The following is a 9539-nucleotide window of genomic DNA, read 5'->3' on the forward strand; positions in this document are numbered from 1 at the left end:
CTTTTTCGGCCATTAAAATAAAAAAAGCCCTAATCTGAAAAAAAAATACCCCCAAAAAACAAAACCTAACACTAACCCCAAAATCAGTACTCACAGTTGCTGAAGTCCGACGAAAGATCTTCATCCCAGCAGCGAAGCATCTTCATCCAGACGGCTCCATCTGTATCCATCACGGGACCTGCATCTTCTATCTTCATCCTAGCGGAGGCGGAGCGGTTGGTGGATGCACAGAGGCGGAGGTCCATCGGTCCAATGTGGAGGTCCTCTTCATGCGATTGTCCGCCGCATACTGAGGATTCAATGGTAACCCTTTTTTATTGAGGTACCGTTGCATTCCTATTGGCTGAAAAATTAAAATCAGGCAATAGGAATGAGAGCTGCTTAAATTCTATTGGCTGATTTAAACAGCCAATATGATTTAAGCAGCTCTCATTCCTATTGGCTGATTTGAATCAGCCAATAGGAATGAGAGCTGCTTAAATCCTATTGCCCATACAAATCCCCTTTTCAGGGCAATGGGTAGATTAGGTTTTTTCTTATTTTGTGGGTGTTAGGGGGTGTTTGTTGTATTATTTTTTTTTTAGCAAAAGAGCTGTTAACTTTAGGGCAATGCCCTACAAAAGGACCTTTTAAGGGTCATTGGTAGTTTATTATAGATTAGGGTTTTTTATTTTAGGGTGTTTTTTTTTATAAAATGGGGTATTAGAATAGCAATAATTTTTATTGTTTAAGATAATTTCGTTTGTTATTTATTGTAATGGGATTTTTTTATTTTTGGGGTGTTTTTTTATTTTTTTAGGTTAGGCATTTTTATTGTTATTGGGCTGAAAAACAGCTGAATGCCCTTTTAAAGGCAATGGTCATACAAATGCCATTTTCGGGCAATAGGTGTTTGTTTTTTTTGTTTTTTTGTAAAAGAGCTGTTAACTTTAGGGCAATGCCCTACAAAAGGACCTTTTAAGGGCCCTTGGTAGTTTATTATAGATTAGGGTTTTTTCTATTTTGGGGTGGGTTTTCTTTTTTTAAAACAGGGTATTAGAATAGGAATTATTTTTAGTTTTTGTAATAATTTTCGGCTAGATTACGAGTTTTGCGTTATGAGGGGTGCGGTGCTAACTTGCACGTTATTGTCACCGCTCACTTCCCTACAGCGCTGGTATTACAGGTTTATAAAAACCCAGCGTTATCAGGCAAGAAGTGAGCGTAGAGCAAAATTGAGCTCCATACCGCACTTCAATACCAGCGCTGCTGAAAGCTGCGGTGAGCTGGTCGTACGTGTTTACACCTAACACCCTAACATGAACCCGAGTCTAAACACCCCTAATCTTACACTTATTAACCCCTAATCTGCCACCCCTGACATTGCTGACACCTACATTATACTTATGAACCCCTAATCTGCCGCTCTGGACATCGCCGCCACTATAATAAACATATTAACCCCTAAACCGCCGCACTCCCACATCGCAAACACTGGTTAAATATTATTAACCAGTAATCTGCCGCCCCTAACATTGCCGCCACCTACTTACATTTATTAACCCCTAATCTGCCGCCCCCAACGTCGCCGCCACTATACTAAATTTATTAACCCCTAAACCTAAGTCTAACCCTAACACCCCCTAACTTGAATCAAAGAAAGTCCAGCAGCACCACAGTAGTTTATCTTTCAAACTTTATTAGTACCTGGAGGTAAAAACATGACATTTCGGGCTCAATAGCCCTTAATCATATGACCCTCATGCTGTATACAACATCCTTAAATACCACACACCACAGGTGTGTACAATCACATTTTAATCTTGTACCTGTTACAATTCTATACTACTCTCACCACCTAGTGGTGTAAATCAATTAATACATCAAATAAACTATATAAAAAAGTCTAACAGTGTTACATACTCGTATTTCAACTGCATCTTACATTTCATATCAAAGTCACAGAACAATGCACAATTTAATATTTACAAGAATGGTAATGAGGGATAACTCTTCATCTTGGTCCTTTATATACAGAAAGGGAATTATTGTAGAATCTGCAAAATCACAAAAAGATATTAAAATCAATTTCACGGTTCATTCCCTTTGGATACAGACAATCTAGCCTATAAATCCACATAGATTCTCTCTTTTTTAAGATCAGTTCTCTATTCCCACCTCTCCGTGGGACAGGGACATGATCTATAATTTGGAATTTTAATTGTGCAATTGAATGGCCAAAGGTCAGAAAATGATTGGAGACAGGGGCATTAAAATCTTTGCACCTAATATTGGACTTATGCTGTATGATTCTGTCCCTCACCCTTTGGGTGGTCTCTCCAATATAAATCCACCCACATGGGCATTTAATTAAGTAAATTGCATACTCTGTATTGCAAGTATAGAAGCCATTAATTTTAAATACTTTACCAGTTAGAGGATGTGTAAAATTACGGCCCTTAGCCATGTTATTACAATTACCACACCCTAAGCAGGGATAACAACCCAAATTCTTTCCAGAGATAAAACTTTGTTTCAATTTCTTACTCCCTACATCTGCTCTTACAAGTTTATCTTTTATACTGGTACCTTTCCTATATGCCGGCATTGGTCCATTAGCAAAAATCTTACAATCTTGGTGGCAATCTCTTAGCAAAAACCAATATTTATTCACAATTCTTTGTATTTTATGACTTTGATTGCTATACTCTGAAACAAAGATAATTCTATCATCTCTACTGGCCACTTTCTTTTTATTGCCACTGTTGTCTTGCTTAGCTCTCTTTATTTCATTACTAATAAGATCAACCGGATAGCCTCTTTCTCTAAACTTTTCTCCCATCTCCTTTAATCTAGTTCCCATAAGCTGTTCGTCTGATACAATTCTTTTTACCCTAGTCATTTGACTTCTAGGCAAAGATTTAATAAGAGACAGTGGGTGTGCACTAGTGTAATGTAGTAAGCTGTTCTTGTCTGTAGTTTTCCTGTATAAATCTGTTTTAAGGCCCCCACCTTCCTTATATACCAAAGTATCTAGAAAACTGATAGATTGCTCATCCCAAGTAAGGGTAAATTTAATACATCTTGTGGCTCTATTCAAATCTTCTACAAACTCCAATAGGGATCCAATGTCACCCCACCATACTGCAAAGACATTGTCTATATAACGCCACCAGGTGGCGCCATATAGAAGAAACATCTTATTCTGAAAAACAGAATAAGATGTTTCTTCTATATGGCGCCACCTGTTACCTGTGTAAATAAGAGGTTACTTTCCAAAAGTAAAGATACCCTCTCAGAGCTCTCAGGGTAATGTTGTCTGTGACATGCCTCAACTTTCCCCTCAGACATCTCAGTCTTTGGCAGTTACACAAGCAGTGCCCTGCGGTTCAACTCAGTCAGCTCCTGGGGGTGTATATAGGGTGATTTTGCTGCACAACTAACTTCTGCAGTTTCTGCAGCCCTGAGTGCCTTACCTATTGCTGGTAAGAGAAAAAATCTAAAAACATTTCTAAAACAAGTACTTCTAATTCCGCCAAGGCTGCTTTAGTCAGTCTATCTCAGTTATCTGAGGAGGATCACTCCTCAGTGGCTTCTGAAGGCGAGATCTCTGATTCTGAATCTGCTGTTGCTAGTACAGCAGACTCAGAGGAGGTACATTTTAGATTTAAGCTTGAACACTTCCGTTTGCTTTTGAAAGATTTTCTAGCCATTTTGAAACTACAGTCGCAGAAAACTCCTAAAAAGGTTTATAAAACTCAACAGAGTATTTGATGTCAAACCCAAATCTTTGGAAGTATTTCCTGTTCCAGATCACATGTCTGACATTCTATCTCAGGAATGGGAGAAGCCGGGTGTTTCTTTTTACCCATCTCCGGTTTTTAAAAGATGTTTCCTGTTGCTGACTCTGTGGCGCAGAGGGCAATATATCCACTTTAGCCAAGAGAACCACTATTCCTCTAGAGCAGGGGTCTCAAACTCAAATTACCTTGGGGCCAATGGTCAAATTTTCTTCTCCCATGGGGGCCGCTTCCAAAACTTCGAACAAAATTCAACTATATATATATATATATATATATATATATATATATATATATATATATATATACAGTATGTATATATATATATATATATATATATATATATATATATATATATATGAATGCTCTGGTAAACAGATAATATCAGTGATGGCTTTGTGTCCTATCTGTAATCATTACATACACATACACAGACCCACACATACACAGACCCCCCCACACACAGACCCACACCCACCCCCACACACTCACACAGACCCCCCACACACAAACATATAGACTCACACATACACACACCCACGCATACAGACACAGCTACACACACAAACACAGACAGACACCCCCACACCCTCACACGTACACAGCCACACATACACACACAGACACACCCTCACACATACACACACATACTTACACATACAAACACAGACCCACACATACACACACCCACACACAGACCCCCCCCCCACACATACATTTACACACACCCACACAGACACAGACTCACACATACCCAGACACACACATACCCAGACACACACATACACAGACTCACACAGACTCAAACATACACACACAGACCCACAAAAACCCACACAAACACAGAAGCCCCCACACAAGTTATGGCATACCAGTATTTTAAACAAAGCAAGCTATACAGCCCCTCTCTTAGATAGAGACACAAAATAAAACTCACTATAAGGCAACTGTACTTGGCACATACCTTGCTCAACCCCATTGATTGTCCTCCTCTGCCGTCTCTGCTGCTGCCTGCTTAGACTCAGTTTGCTTCACAGTCTCACTGAGAGTTACACTACACTTCCCCAGTGAAGTCCCGAGCCCCTGGCATTACATTAATCAGCCCACAGCTCTCAGTTATGGGAGTAAGTGGAGGGCCACATTGTAACTGGTTCGTGGGTCAGAAATGGCCCGCGAGCCGGTACTTTGAGACCCCGGCTCTAGAGGATAATTCCTCCTTTATGGACCCTTTGGACAGGAAACTGGAAGGTTACTTAAGGAAAATGTTTCTACTACAGGGTCTACAATGGCAACTTGTTGCTGGTGCAGCTTTATATTGGTGCGACTCCTTGTCCGATCTGATTTCGGAGGAGACTACTATAGAGGAGATCCAGGATAGGATCAAGGCTTTAAAGCTGGCCTTTATCTGTGATGCCAGCATGCAAGTAGTTTGCTTGGGGGCAAAGATTTATAGCTTTGCTGTTCTATCTCATAGAGCCCAATGGCTAAACTCTTGGTCTGCTGACGTGACATCCAAATCTAAACTTCTGTCTCTACCTTTTAAGGGCAAGACTTTATTTGGTCCTGGTCTGGCTGAAATAATTTCCATGGTTACTGGTGGAAAGGGAGCCTTTCTGCCACAGGACAAGAAGGGTAGACCCAAGGGTCGAAAATATTCTAATTTTGGTTCTTTTCACAACTTCAAGGGACAGAAATCCTCCTCTTCTTCCAAACCTGAGCAAACCAAGACCTCATGGAGGTCTAACCAGCCTTGGAATAAGGGTAAGCAATCCAAGAAGCCTTCCTCTGAGAATAAATCAGCATGAAAGGATCCACCCCCGATTCAGTCATGGATCAAGTGGGGGGCAGGCTTTCCTTCTTTCAGCAGGCTTGGATTTGAGATGTCCCAGATCCGTGGGCAGTGGAAGTAGTCTCCCAGGGATACAAGATAGGATTTAAATCTTGTCCCCCAAGATTTCTCTTGTCAAGGCTATCTGCAAGCCAGATAAAGACAGAGGCTTTCCTAAACTGTGTCAAGGATCTCGTTTCCCTAGGAGTTATTGTCCCAGTCCCTCTGGTGGAACAGGGTCTATTCTATTCGATTCTATTCCAACCTATTTGTCGTTCCCAAGAAAGAGGGAACGTTTCGACCCATTCTAGACCTCAAGTGTCTCAACAAATTTCCCAGAATTCCGTCCTTCAAAATGGAGACTATCCAGTCTCTTCTCCTTTTAGTTCAGGAGGTTCAGTTCATGACTACCATCGACCAGAAAGACGCATATCTCCATGTTCCTATTCACAAGGAACATTTCCAGTACCTGAGGTTTGCCTTTTTGGACAAACACTTCCAATTTGTAGTCTAATGACAAAAATAGATACAATAATAGAGGATGGTATAATAGAGATAGAGAATACAATGAACACCAAAGAAGAGAGGTTAATAGAAAGGAACAAACACAAAATAATTGGAGGATTCCAATTCACAATAGATATGAAACACTGAAATACTAGAATAAATATACTGATCATTCTCCTTCTAGACCAGGAACATCAGTGAGTTTTTTAGAAGGAGGTCGAGAAAGAGCCCACGACCCCCGAAAGGGAAAAGGAGAAGCGAGGGAACAGAGGGAGAGGAAATAGAAAACTGACTAAAAATAGAGTAGAAAGAGAGACTCCAAATAAAGGTATCTTCAATATCAGTGATATAACCCTAACCAAGGAACAAGAGAGTATACTGAATAAAGGACTATCTTTTGCTCCATCATCTAAGTTTGAACATCTGATTAACATTAATCAATTTGTTAGGAAATTAACCCTTAAAAAATACTTTATCAAGAATCCCCTTTCACACAGAAGTCAGATGGATAATATATCCATCATAAATAGGGAATATATACATACAGAGTTTAGACCCAAATCTACTTTTTTTCCCAACCCAGGAGAAGGGTACCTTCATCGAATCGTTTGAAAAATTAGTAAAACAAGATTTAGGTAAAATTAATACAGAAAACACAAAAAATATAAATTGGAACTTAAGTTTAAAAGAGAAAGGAATCCTTAAACATCTACAATCACAAACTGATATAGTGATTAAACAAGCAGATAAAGTTGGAGGGGTAGTGATTATGAATAATACGTATTATCTTAATGAAGCATACAGATTGCTAGGGGATATCACAACATATAATCGGAATAGTTTCGTTCCAAGAGCCATTACCCTGTTAAATAATAACTTTTAAAAATCTCTCTTATGCTCATAGTTTTTTTTAACTTTTTATCTTTTTATCCTTCTCATGATTAGATTTTTTTTTTTATTATTTTATAATGAAGAAAGTGCTAAATTAATGGTTTTAATTTAATCTATTGATTATCCTGTTAATGGCCCTTTTTCACTTCACCTTTTATTCACATAACACATATAATACAAAATACACATGCGATTTATATAAAACACTCACAATTCACATTATATATACATAATGCAAATATACACATATGTGTGCAAGATGACCAATTTTTATATTGTATTTTTTTTACACATATATATACTCCTTTGTATGGAACTGATTTTTTTCACACTTGCACTTTATTACACTCGCATTGTATTTATTTTTTGCGGTATAGAATTTTTTTGCACAAGTCACTTGAATTTTTGTTATCTATTAGTCTTATCATTATAGTGCTATCTGTGTATGGGATTGGTTAGATTTTCAATTATAATTTCGTTGTCTCTGTTTTCTTACTTTGTACAATGACAATAAAATGAATCTAATCTAATAAGAAATTGAGAAACGACCCAGGGGATGATTATCAATTACAACTTAAAAAATTACTAGATGGCGCTGTATCACAAAATCTAGTTACTGATTCAGAATATAAGTTTCTACTGATCAAAGATTTCAGAACACCAATCATTTTCTCCCAAAAATACATAAAAATCTAGAGAACTCACCAGGTCGTCCGATAATATCCGGCATTGATTCCATTACATCCAATTTATCTCAGTATATTGACTTTTTCCTACAAAATTATGTAAAAGAACTTACATCTTATTTATCAGATTCCACACCTTCCTTAACATCTTGAAAAATATTAAATGGGAAAGCAACTATACTTTAATCACCTATGATGTTAGCTTTTTGTATACTAATATAGATCATTATTTAGGTATAAAAGCAATTAATTCATACTTTGAGAATGATGAGAATATGGCAAATACACAGGGCATTTTTTTAATACAATGTATAGAATTTATATTAAAGAAAAAATATTTAAAATTTGAAGATAACTATTTTCTACAAATAAAGGGGACGGCTATGGGCACAAGGTTTGCACCCAGCTATGCAAACTTGTTTATGGGAGCATTCAAGAGTCATTTCCTGAGATGTTCTCCCTGGGGTGCCCTATAAACAATATATTGACGATATGTTCTTGATTTGGAAGGGCGAAATGGAACTATTAAATCTGTTCATAGAGGATCTGAACAGAAATGATTTCGGGTTGGGTTTCACGCACGAATATAGTCAAATAAAAAATAATTTCCTGGATATAGAAGTAGAGATATTGGCCTCTAGTTATCAAGCCGTCAACCGCAAATATGCTGGAATTCCGCAGCATATTTGTGGCGAGGCTGATTCACCTTAGTTATCAAAGGCTAGAGACCGGCAAAAGTAGAATATAGTGACGTAAGCTTCGATCCGCCGGACTCAATCCGACACAGATCGATTCTTACTTCACTACAGATGTTCCGAACGCATGTTCGGCACAATCTGACTACTTTTGCTAGTTATCAAATAACTAGCAGGTACGCTCGCCACTATTCCGGCCCAGCGTACCTGGTTTTCAATCCGCCGCCCTGGAGGCGGCGGATCCCATAGGAATCAATGGGAGTCTGACAGCAGCGAAAGCTCATGTTCGCTGCTGCCTGATATCCCATTGATTTCTATGGGAAGTGTCTGCACCTAACACCCTAACATGTACCCCGAGTCTAAACACCCCTAATCTGTCCCCCCTACACCGCCGCCACCTACATTATACTTATTAACCCCTAAACCGCCGCTCCCGAACCCCGCCGCAACTATAATAAATATATTAACCCCTAAACCGCCGCTCCCGGACCCTGCCGCAACTATAATAAATATGTTAACCCCTAAACCGCCGCTCCCGGACCCCGCCGCAACTAAATAAACTTACTAACCCCTAAACCACCGCTCCTGGACCCCTCCGCCACCTACATAATACCTATTAACCCCTAATCTGCCGCCCCTATATTAAATTTATTAACCCCTATCCTGCCCCCCCTACACCGCCGCCACTATATTAAACTTATTAACCCCTAAACCTAAGTCTAACCCTAACACCCCCCTAACTTAAATATTATTTAAATAAATCTAAATAAAAATTACTATTATTAACTAAATTATTCCTATTTAAAAATAAATACCTATAAAATAAACCCTAAGATAGCTACAATATAACTAATAGCTACATTGTATCTATCTCAGGGTTTATTTTTATTTTACAGGCAACTTTGTATTTATTTTAACCAGGTACAATAGTTATTAAATAGTTATTAACTATTTAATTACTACCTAGCTAAAATACTTACAAAATTACCTGTAAAATCAATCCTAACCTAAGTTACAATTAAACCTAACACTACACTATCATTAAATTAATTAAATAAATTAACTATAATTACCTAAAATTAAATTCAATTAAATAAACTAAACTATAGTACAAAAACAAACAAACACTAAATTACAAAAATAAAGAATTACA

Source organism: Bombina bombina, chromosome 5, assembly GCF_027579735.1.
Source record: "Bombina bombina isolate aBomBom1 chromosome 5, aBomBom1.pri, whole genome shotgun sequence".
NCBI classification, from domain to species: Eukaryota; Metazoa; Chordata; class Amphibia; order Anura; family Bombinatoridae; genus Bombina; species Bombina bombina.